This window comes from Hypanus sabinus, unplaced genomic scaffold (assembly GCF_030144855.1).
Source record: "Hypanus sabinus isolate sHypSab1 unplaced genomic scaffold, sHypSab1.hap1 scaffold_47, whole genome shotgun sequence".
NCBI classification, from domain to species: Eukaryota; Metazoa; Chordata; class Chondrichthyes; order Myliobatiformes; family Dasyatidae; genus Hypanus; species Hypanus sabinus.
The window spans coordinates 1,859,680-1,871,852 of record NW_026781341.1 but is presented as its reverse complement, the minus strand read 5'-3'; the positions used below and the strand labels follow the sequence as shown (position 1 = coordinate 1,871,852).

General features: G+C 44.8%; 1 long non-coding RNA gene across 1 annotated transcript; it reads left to right on the top strand.

The window, feature by feature from the left end:
- The first annotated feature begins 787 nt into the window (after window positions 1-787).
- On the top strand, window positions 788-8,651 carry LOC132389080 (uncharacterized). The gene is made up of 3 exons (XR_009510413.1): window positions 788-946; window positions 2,309-2,459; window positions 8,230-8,651. It is a non-coding gene; the product is annotated as an uncharacterized LOC132389080 (long non-coding RNA).
- Window positions 8,652-12,173: the final 3,522 nt, after the last annotated feature.

The following is a 12,173-nucleotide window of genomic DNA, read 5'->3' as shown; positions in this document are numbered from 1 at the left end:
CGTCGATGGTTATTTTGAAGTAACGGCCTTTTCTCTACGTTTCACCCTGGATTACAAATATCTCTGTCCCATCATTTATTCCGTGGATTACTGAACTTTCCTACTTTACCATCTCAAGACTCTAAGCATTGTTCCATCAGCCTCGATATTCTGGGAATTACATTTACACATATATACACATAACACTGTCAACTTTCTTTTATTTCATTAAGTTACTATATACTAATAAAGAGAATGGTTTTAACATCAAAACCAGACTCCAGTGTGAACTCTATTGCTGCTGGTTCGTTTCTAAAACGTTACAGTTCGTAACACAGTTTTATAAAACTAGTTAGACCACATCTGGAGTGTTTCATACAGTTCTGGTCACCCCCATTCTCGGAAGGATGTCGGGGCTTTGGAGGGGGCGCAGAAGAGGTTTACCAGGGCACTGCCTGGATTAGAGGGCATGAGCTATAACGAGAAGCTGGACAAACTTGTGTTGTTTTCTCCAGAGCGGCGCAGGCTGGGGTGAGACTGGATGGACGTTTATAAGATTACGAGAGGAATAGATAGAGTGGACAGACGATATATTTTTCCTGGGGGTTGAAACGTCTAATACATTTAAGGTGAGTGGAGATGTGAGCGGCAAGTTTGCTTCTTTCCACAGACTAATGAGTAGTTGGAGTCTCTGCCTGGGGGGAGGGGGGGAGGTGTCACCAATCCTGACACGTGATCCCGTTTGCCCCTCCCATTTAACCGCAGATGGGCAGCATCTCCGCGTCTGTTTCCGAGGCCCCGCCTCCCGATGATGTAACAATCTCTCCGCGCATGTTCACAGTCTCCGGGTGGACGGTGTTTTCCTCTCCGCTCAGAGCTGAAGTGGGTCGGCTGTGTGTTCGCGAAAGACTTTCGTCTCTTCCGTCGGGATCACTGTCTGCGGGCCGAAGATATCACTTTCCCATCGGTGAGTATTGAGACCGATCCCGAGCGGGGAGATCCGATGTTGGCCGTGAGCCCCGAACTGAGGGCCAGGAATTCATTTGTTTCCCAACTAACTGGGCTCGTCAGAAATGTTGCGACTTCACTTAATCTGCATTGAACGATCCAAACCAGGAGCCCAGGCTGTCTGTTTCCGCAGAATTGAAATGGAAGTCCCGCCGACAGGTCACGTGAGGCTGTGTGCCGCAGATTTGCTCCGCCCTCCGCTTTGTGATGCCAGATCACGTGGTGTGATTTTGGCCACTGAGTCCCATTAACGTCCCCGAACTCGTCTCGCTTCCTGAAGCTCCTCGCGTTTGTCCTGGAGCTTTATGGCTGTTGTGTCTTCTCCCGGACTGGGGTGGGTGAGAAAGGAGAACGTCCCAGGTTGTGGGGATCTTTGATTTTACTGCCTGCTTTACCGAGGGACTGGGAAGTCCAGGGGGAGAATGGTTCGAGCCTCAGCTCCACGCAGCAGAGCAGAGCCACACGTTACTCCTGCAAGCCCAGCGACGGCGGTCGGTCCAGTATAGACAAGACAAGATCTGTAATACAAATTTCCTGAAATGGTCCTGTTTTAATCTGGAAATGGGGTGATAGTATAACAGTAAAGGAAGCACAACTTGCTGGAACCAATTTGTCTTTTATCCCTGGAAATGTGGCCAATGCAGTTGTTGCTAATGAGGTTCACATGAATAATCTCTTGATCGGTGTTACGTGTGAGGAGCATTTGATGGTTCTTGACCTGTGCTCGATGGAGTTCAGAGGGACGGTGTGGGTGGTGGAGGGGTGTATGGCTAAGTAAACCTACCGAATGCTGAAAAGCCTGGATACAGTGGGCATGGAGAGGATGTTTCCATCAGACAGGGAGTCTGCGATCTGACAGCACAGTCTCAGAATAAAGATGCTTCCCTTTAAAACTGAGATAAGAATTTTTTTTTGACTAAAAGATGTCTGATATGTGGAATTTGTTTGAGGCTGTCATTTGTGTATATTTGTGACAGATTAATATACTGATGATTGCTGAGTAGCTTCAGGGTTACAAGAGGAAGGCAGGAATATGGTGCTGGAATAAAAATCAGCCCTGGTTGAGTGGTGGGACAGACCAGATGGATCGAATCACCTGATTCTGTTCCTGTGTCGTATGTCTTACCGTGACTGGATGATGGATCCTTCTAATCCCGTATCGTCTGTGTCATGCGAGGGACAATAAAAGATTGTTCACTGAGATCATTATATTTTCCTTCAATGTTTAAATTTCAGTGAGTTTTGTTCCTAGTAACATTAAGCAGATATGTTTGGTCCTCCTTTTCATTGTTAATGTGCTTCATTATCTTTCATGTTAAAGTTAGACCTGCAGTGAGAGATTTATTGGAAGAAAAACCACGACTGAAGACATGGGAACAGCAACAAGTGAACCAGCCCGAGAACTGAGAGCATAAACAGGAGAGAACCCATCTGACTCAGGGTTTCCATTGATTCAGTCAGGAGAAAGTCTGGTGAGTCTCATTTACTCAAACACTGGTCCTTTAGGCATTACATGCCTGTGCAAAGGAAGGTACAAAATAGTTGGGAGTGAGACAGAATGTGCCCAGACGAACCAGTTATGCCAGTACCAGTCAGACCCAGTTGTGAAGAAGCCCCCCCCCCCCCCCACCTCCAATATTCCCTTTAAACTTTTTGCCCTTCACCCTTAACCCATGTCCTCTGGGTTTTCTTCTCCCCTAGCCTCAGTGGAAAAAGCCTGCTTGCATTCACTCTATCTATACCCATCCTAATTTTATACACCTCTATCAAATCACCCCTCATTCTCCTATGCTGCAGGGAATAAAGTCCTAACCTATTCAACCTTTCTCTGTAACTCAGTTTCTCAAGTCCCAGCAACATCCTTGTCTCTGCACTCTTTCGACCTTATTAATATTCTTCCTGTAATTCGGTGACCAAAACTGCACACAATACTCCAAATTCCCCCTCACTAATGCAATATACAACCTCACCATTACATTCCAACTCATATACTCAGAACTTTGATTTATAAAGGCCAAAGTACCAAAAGCTCTCTTTACTACCCTATCTACATGTGATGCCACATTTAGGGAATTTTGTATCAGTATTCCTACATCCCTCTGTTCTAGTGCACCCCTTAGTGCCCTACCATTTACCTTGTATGTTCTACCTTGGTTTGACCTTCCGAAGTGCAATACCTCACACTTGTCTGTATTAAACTCCATCTACCATTTTTCCAGCTGGTTCAGATCCCTCTGCAAGCTTTGAAAACCTTCCTCACTGTGCACTACACCTCCAATCTTTGTATCATCAAGAAATTTGCTGACCCTATTTACCAGATTATTATCCAGATCATTGATACAGATGACAAATAACATTGGACCCAGCACTGATCCCTGTGGCACACCACCAGTCACAGTCCTCCACTCAAAGTAGCAATCCTCCACTACCACTCTCTGACTTCTCCCTTTCTCAGTTCCCATTCAAATTTACTACCTCACCATGTATACCTAGTGAATGAATCTTCGTAACTAACCTCCCATGTGGGACCTTGTCAAAGGCCTTACTGAAGTCCATACAGACAACATCCACTGCCCTGCCTTCATCCACTTTCCTTGTAACCGCCTCGAAAATCTCTGATATATTTGTTAAACATGACCTACCGTGCACAAAGCCGTGTTGACTCTCCCTAATACGTCCGTGTCTATCTAAATAATTGTCGATCCTATCTCTTAGTACTCTTTCCAATAATTTACCCATGACCGACATCAAACTTACCAGCCTATAATTTCCCACATTACTTTTAGAGCCTGCTTTAAACAACGGAACAACATGAGCTATCCTCCAAATCTCTGGCACCTCACCCGTAGATAATGATATTTAAATATATCTGCCAGGGCCCCTGCAATTTCAACACTAGTCTCCTTCAGGGTCCCAAGGAATAACCTGTCAGGTCCTGGAGATTTATCTACTCGCCTCAAGGTAGCAAGCACCTCTTCCTCATCTATCTGTATAGGTTCCATGACCTCAATACTTGTTTGCCTTATTTCCATTGACTCCATGCCAGTTTCCTTAGTAAATTCAGACACACACAAAAAAAAAACATTTAACATCTCCCCAATTTCTTTTGGTTCCATACATAGCCGACCACTCTGATCTTCAAGAAGACCAATTTTATCCCTTAACTATCCTTTTGCTATTAATATACCTGTGGAAGCTCTTACTGTCCTTCAGCTTGACTGCCAACGCCACCTCATGTCTTCTTTCAGCCCTCCTGATTTCTTCCTGAAGTATTTTTTTGTACTTTTTATACCCCTCAAGTACCTTCTTTGCTCCCTGTTTCTTACACATGTCATGCATCTCTCTCTTCTTTATCAGAGTTCCAATATCCATCGAGAACCAAGGTTCCTTATTCTTATTCACTTTGGCTTTAATCCTGAGACTTTGTTCCCAGGGTGTCCTCATGGGCCGTCCAGAAATGATTTCAGCTGGTGACAACCCTGTTTTCCCCTGTGGAGTAACCCTCATGTGGATTCGGGCTAATGGTCGGACCTTCAACCAAGTGAGTCCAGTCTCCGCTGTTAGTCTGGCCAGTTTACTCTTCAGAGTGCCATTGGCTCTTTTCACTCTGCCAGCGGCCCGTGGGTGGTGTACACAGTGGAATTGTTGCTTGATAGCTAGTTTGTTACATACCCATTTGTTTACTTTCACCACAAAGTGTGGGCCATTGTCAGAGCTCAGCATCTCTGGCAGGCCGTAGTGGGAATTATTTCCGGTAGTCATGTACGTGAATATGTGTGTTCCGTGTCATCGAACCCAGACAGAGTGATTGTAGCGTATGATAGCTGGAATCCCTTTTCCAATACTATTTCCTGATCGAGAGTGGTTGTGATTGCCCCAACATCAGCCATAAACAGAAATGAAATTCCAGCAACTTGCAATATTACATTGGGCTCTTCCTCAGGGGTGGAACTCACAGTAGGAGGCATCCTTGCTTGTCAATTTCTAAACGGGTTGTTGTCCCCACCTGTCCGTTGGTAGGTTTTTGTTCCCATTTCTGATCCCCAGATGTCGCCCACTCACATCCTCCTTTCCATTGAACATGGTCACCTTTAATATTAGTTCCCTTCAGGGTTGATCAGGATTCGAAAGTCTGGTCAGAATGATATGTCAAAGCTCATCACATTCGATTTCGGTCATTGTCAGGCCAATCCATATTAATTGTTTTAATCATGTTGGCTAACTCAGTTGGTAAGCATTGGAGCAGTAGGGCATTGAACGGGGGGGGGGGGGGGACAGATTCCAATCATTAAATGTTTGGTCTCCTGTGCAGGTGCCGTAGCAGGCCACAAATCACTCCCAATAGTCTGATCCTGATTCCCCAGGGTTAGGCTTGCATTCAAGTACTTTAGTGATGTTCACAGGTTGCTGGAGAGCCCTTTCCAAGGCTTGAATAATCTGGCCTGTCTGTTCATTCTCATTATGTTTTCCCACCTGTAACTCCTGATAGCTTTGGTATCTCAAATCTGCCTTCCATTTTCACCCCTCGTCATGCAGCAGAGACCAAATAAATCTTGTGGAGTCGCAGTAAACATTTTTGTACTGTGGACACACTGAGCAAACTGTGCTGGGTTTTCTCTTCTGTCTGGGGCCTGATTCATGATCATTATCATTTCTTGAGGCTTCCAGGGTGCATACACAGGAATCACTGAGGGCTCTCCCTCCTCCTGCTCGTGGATTGGGCAGCATTCGGGTGGGTAATTGTCTTTGTGGAGCCATTAACTCTGTGGTTTTATTGGATTCTTCCCTCCCTGTCTCGAAATAATCCTCAGTATTCCCATTCGGGATCTGAGAGTAAAGAGAACCTCCCTTCCCTGTTACCCGAGCAGTCACCATTGGGGTTTTGGGGCACTGGGTGCACTTGGCCCGTGGCAAGGTAGGAGAGGTATGGGTGGTGCCCACTCCTCATCATGGTCACTGTCCTCAAACAGGGTTGGTATGACAGACATGGGTTTGGGATCCCTTGTTTCCCTATCAGTATGTAATGAAACCCAATTTCCTTTGGGATCAATAAAGTATATCTGTCTGTCTGTCTGATGTTCCTGCCCTTCTCTCCTATCAAGGCTGGCCTTGGTTTGCTTACTTTGTTTTTCCTGCTCTCGTTTTCGGCATCCTTGCACCCATTCACACTTCACTTTTAGCATCACCCAACCTTTGCAGGTCATACCTCTATCCCATTGTCACATGCATTCTTACTCCAACTTGCTAATAACATACCGTTCCACTGCACATCTGCTTTTCCTTCCATTCCCTTTACCACAATTTCCACTTCATTCCACAGTTCATTTTCCATATCAAATTTACTGCTTGTTCTCATGAGGTAATATCCCAGGTTCCCCCCCAGTGGCCACATATTGTTCCCCAATTTCTTATTCAGCGCTGCACTCAACATTTGAAAATCGTTTTCCTTGTCTGGAAAACTCTAAATCGACTGCAATTGACCCATGTTCTCTTTGTCATTTACTCGGCACAAAGCCTCCTGCTCAATTATCAATCAGGTAACTTTACCCGGCTGGCAAATCCTGCGCAATTGATTAATTTACATGGCAGATCTGCCTCCTGCCACGAGGGACTGTACCTGCAAAGGAACTAACGGACAGCAACAAAAATTAAAATAACTATTGGGCACCCGGTCAGTCTCTGCAGTCCCCAGAGTGGTCCAGCCATTTGCTCAGCCCGTCTGCTTGGCACTCCCTGTATTGGGATCCTGTTCATGATGACAAATGTTAAAAGTTGAATCCAAATAATACACAGAAGCCCAGTTTCCTATCATCACCACAGTTTATTGTGCATTCTCCTGCAGGAGTTTGAGACCCAGTTGTCAAAGGGAAGGCATGCAAGCACTGCCACTATCTTAACAAGTGGACTGACTTGTTATTGACTCAGGTTACAGCTGTATACTTGTACATGGCAAGCCCATACATTACTTTTCTAAGATGTTATTTGAACTGGTACACCCAACAAGTCTGTTGGTGCAAAACGTAATTATTAGAATTGAGAGTTTGCTAAATCAAGGTTTTAGTTACAGGTGGATGTACTGTCCAGTCCTTGTCAGTTATTCCCTTTGCAAGGCCCTGGCTTAATTTCAAACAGAAGTTCATTCCTGTCCTATCACTGAGTCCTCCTCCATTTACTCAAACAAGAGAACAATCGTTATCAGCTAAGGTATAATGTATAATGTTATCAGCTAATGAGAGTACAATGTATAATGTTATCAGTTCTCAGTGTGTCTCTCTGCAAGCTGCAGAGAACTGGTATTGAGCCTGTCTTAGCTAAATGCTGAAGACTGAGTTCACTTCAGTTCAAAATTCCTATTCAGTACCAATTATTCTTTTAGTCAGAGATTACATAGGTTCAAAATGATTTTTTTTAATATATCCTCAATTCCTCTGGTGGGTTCAGCGGAAATATTTATGTCCAATATAGAAACTGGTGTTACCTGTGTGTGTTGTGGCGATGCAAAAGTTGCTGGAGAATTTGCAAGTGGGAAGAAGTGGAGTGATATTTGCAAATCTGACTTTTTAAAGCATAGTTTAGTAAGCAAACCACATATGGACAATGTGCAAAAGCTTTGGTGAGAAAATCCTTCATTACCTGTTACAGGTCTGCTACATAGGTTGTGTGAACGTGCAGATGAACTCAATCACATATAATGTGTAATGTCCTTGTTTATGTTAAGACCCTTTTTTAGGTGTATAAATGATGAGGGGCATTGATCGTGTGCATAGCCAGAGGATATTTTCCCAGAGCTGAAATGGCTAACACAAGGGAGCAGAGTTTTAAGATGCTTGGAAATCGATGCTGAGGGGATGTCAGGGTAAGTTTTTTTTACACAGAGAGTGGTGGGTGCATGGAATGCGCTGCTGGCTTTTTGTGTGTGAGTATTTCAGTTGCTGTGGGGCCAGGCACCCATGCAGCTCAGTAAACAGGGAAAAATATCAATGGAGAGAGTCAAACTGAGTCAGGTCACAGTTTGGAGATGGCAGAAATCCCCCATTCTTAGTGACACAGGAAGAACATCTGAGAGTTTAGTGGTCATTCCAGATACCAGCTCTCTGCCCAGTTAGAAGATGATTTCTCTCTCCAACTCGGGTTGAACTTCACTGTAAGAGTGTGTTGCCAGATCACACCGTGACAACTCAAATGATCTCATCTGAAATGTTGTCCTACACCCATTGATGGATTTTGTATATCTTTTTACAGGTTAAAAATGACAAAGAATTAATCTATGGGAATCTCGAACACCACACACCAGTTTTGCTGTCTCTATCCAGATATTTAAGAAGTGGAACAAAGGATTTCCTCGATCTTCCTTCCTGCTCAGACTGTGGGGAGGGATTCACTCAATCATCTGACTGACTGGCACGCCTGACATTTTAAACAAGGGAGGAAACCCATTCATCTGAAGGGACATCACCAAGTTGACACTGTGACGAGGCCATTCACCTACTCTGTGAGTGAGAAGGGATTCAGTCGGTCTTCCCACCTGTGGACACACCAGTATATCACACCGGGCAGAGGCTGGTCATCTGCTGAATTTGTGGGGAAGGATTCACACGGTCATCTGACCTAATGGCTCACCAGGGAGTTCACACTCGGGAGCGGCCATACACCTGCTCAGACTGTGGGAAGGGATTCACTTGCTCATCGGAACTGAAGGTACATCAGCGAGTTCACACTGGAGAGAGGCCATTCACCTGCTCAGACTGTGGGAAGGGCTTCACTCGGTCAATCGACCTCCTGGGACACAAGTTGGTTCACACTGGGGAGCGGCCGTTCATCTGCACAGACTGTGGGAAGGGATTCACTCAGTCATATCAACTACAGAGACACCAGCGAGTTCACACCGGGGAGAGGCCATTCACCTGCTCAGAATGTGGGAAGGGATTCACTCGGTCATGTCAACTACAGACACACCGGCAATTTCACACTGGCGAGAGGCCGTTCATCTGCTCGGAATGTTCAAAGGGATTCACTCAGGCATCTCACCTACTGAGACACCAGCGAGTTCACACTGGAGAGAGGTCATTCACCTGCTCAGACTGTGGGAAGGGATTCATTTGCTCATCCCAACTGAAGGGACATCAGCGAGTTCACACTGGAGAGAACCCATTCACGTGCTCAGACTGTGGGAAGGGATTCACTTGCTTATCCCAAATGAAGGTACATCAGCGAGTTCACACTGGAGAGAGGCCGTTCACCTGCTCAGACTGTGGAAAGGGATTCACTCGGTCATCCCATCTGAAGGAACATCAGCGAATTCACATTCGGGACAGGCCATTCACCTGCTCAGACTGTGGGAAGGGATTCACTCAGTCACACGAATTACTGGTACACAAGTCAGTTCATACTGGGGAGTGGCCATTCACCTGCTCAGACTGTGGGAAGGGATTCACTCTGTCACACGCACTACTGGTACACCAGTCAGTTCACACTGAGGAGAGGCCGTTCAACTGCTCAGTCTGTGGGAAGGGATTCACTTGCTCATCCCAAATGAAGGTACATCAGCGAGTTCACACTGGAGAGAGGCCGTTCATCTGCTCAGTCTGTGGGAAAGGATGCACTAGTTCATCCCAACTGAAGGTACATCAACGAATTCACACTGGGGAGAAACCGTTTACCTGCTCAGACTGTGGGAAGGGATTCACTTGTTCATCCCAACTGAAGGTACATCAGCGAATTCACACTGGGGAGAAGCCATTTACCTGCTCAGACTGTGGGAAGGGATTCACTAGTTCATCCCAACTGAAGGTACATCAGCGAATTCACACTGGGGAGAAGCCATTTACCTGCTCAGACTGTGGGAAGGGATTCACTTGTTCACCCCAACTGAAGGTACATCAGCGAATTCACACTGGGGAGAAGCCGTTTACCTGCTCAGACTGTGGGAAGCGATTCACTCAGTCATTTCAACTACAGAGACACCAGCGAGTTCATACTGATTAGAGGCTGATCAACTGATCAGACTTTGGGAAAAGTTTCTCTCGGCCAAATCAACCAAATTGTGCATCATTGAGTTTATACTAGGAAGAGGCAGTTCACCTGCTGTGAATGTGGAAAGGGATTCATTCACTTATCTATCCTTATGACACACTACCTGGTTCACAATGGGAAGAGGCGAGTCAGCTGCTGTGAACGTGGAAAAGGAGTCATTCATCTAACCTGATGTAAATCTCGCTTCGGCTAGCAGCTTAATATACGGGGTGATAGCCCCCACCTCAGCCCGGTCAAACATAAGAAATCTCGTTTGGGTGGATGCTGTGTGGTGTGTCCCATGTTATAACTAAGTACCCTGAAATAACAAATGATACACAGTATGTGATTTAATGATTGATCTTTATAATTCATTCTTTGACTATAGGGTTAGTAAAAAAATCAAAAGACAAAAGGGCCCCCACTCTCCGTTCACATCTTCTCATCTCTCCCCAGCAAAAAACACAATAATCTCTCTTCCAGACTCACAAGAAAAAAAAAATTCTGCCATCGGAATGCCTTGCACTCCAAAACCCTGTTATCACTAGTCATAACCTAAATATTGCTGCTACAGAGAAACCATTACATCAGCAGTGAAACCTTACAGCGTGTTACACTTGTGACAGACTAGCGGGTTCACACTGGGGAGAAAGTTTCAATAAGCTTCATGCTGGATATTTGTCCATCACCATTGCTGAATGCTATTTTGAGAGTGACTGTAAGTGCTGAACTCTGCAATTATTGCTGCTGCTCACCACACCCAGTTCTGCACCCTGGTCACTGGGCATGGGAGAAGATTCTCCTGCTGCGCATTACTGGGACAGGAGTTTAATATTCTGCATCTGAGACAAATAAATCTGTTCCATTTTAAACCCTGTCCTTGGTACTTACTGAATTTACATTACACCTATTGTACAGTAGAGAGTCAACTCAGGCTGGCTGGACCCTGCTAGTGATTCTGTTCCAGGACAGTCCTCTTAAATCTTCCCCTGTTGTTCACCTCTTCCTCTGTCTGTAGTGATGGGTTCCAAACAGTCACCAATCTGTTTGTGAAGAGGTTTCCCTTGAATTCTCTGCAGACTGAAGAAGTTAAGCTGACTGCAGTTCTGTCTGAGATGTTCTTTACCCCTGAAATCTCTGGACTGAGGAAGAATTAATTTCGGAGTTACCCTCCTTACTCATGGCTCATTACCACATTATTGGTCATTTTCTCTGCTTCTAAAGGGTTGTTAGAAAACACCACTGTCTTCCAAAGACTGAAAGCAGAATGGTAAACCATTAGCAGGACGTTCAATGGAGCAGGGTCAGAAACCAGAGACAAATCTGCACAGGGCAGAGTTTGGGGCTCTGGAAGATGGTTGGGGTAAGAACATACGATGAGGAGAAGGGAATCAGCAGTGGGGTATGGCAACAAATGACAGAGTAGCAACATTTGGAAGCAGATTGATGGAGAAAATCTTTTGGTGGTTTGACTGATAACAAACTATACCCGTGTGACATCTATGTGTTTGGAATGGTTTCAATTATTGAGGGTGTTGTTCCTGCTTGTTTATCCTGTAATATTATGTCTGGATAGTTATTATAGATTGTCCTATCTGTAACAATGTATTGATTATCATATCATTTGTAAGATTTTGACTCTGAAACTGGATCAGGCTTGAACTTACAGGCTTGTCTGAAGTGATGGAGGGCAATCATGAGTCAGTATTTTAAAGCAAGAATTTGCTGAATGATATTTTATCTTTATAAGTAATCAGTTTGAGTTAAATTCCTGCTGGATCCTGGAATGTGTTGGATTGTGTCTGGTTTCTCTTGGCATTTCCAGCACTTACTGCTTTCAATACAAACAATATTGTATGTATTTTTGATTTTATTTTCCCCTTTTGTTAACCAGCTTGTCTTGTATTCCTGCAAGGAACCCCTCTGTTTCTGGTAAGAGGAGTCCAACTGTCAGTCAGGTGCTCGATGCTTCCTTGTCAACATCTCATCTGCTGAGATTGTTGCGATGCCATACTCATACCACCTGCTAATGATTTCTTCCAGAGTGATGATTTATTTTTCTGAGTTGGCCTCTCAGTTAATTTTTCTGATCTGTATTCCGTATCACAACTGTATATACACACATGGAGTGCTGAATCCAGTTCATTTTTCTTGAAAATATAGAAGTTTTATCT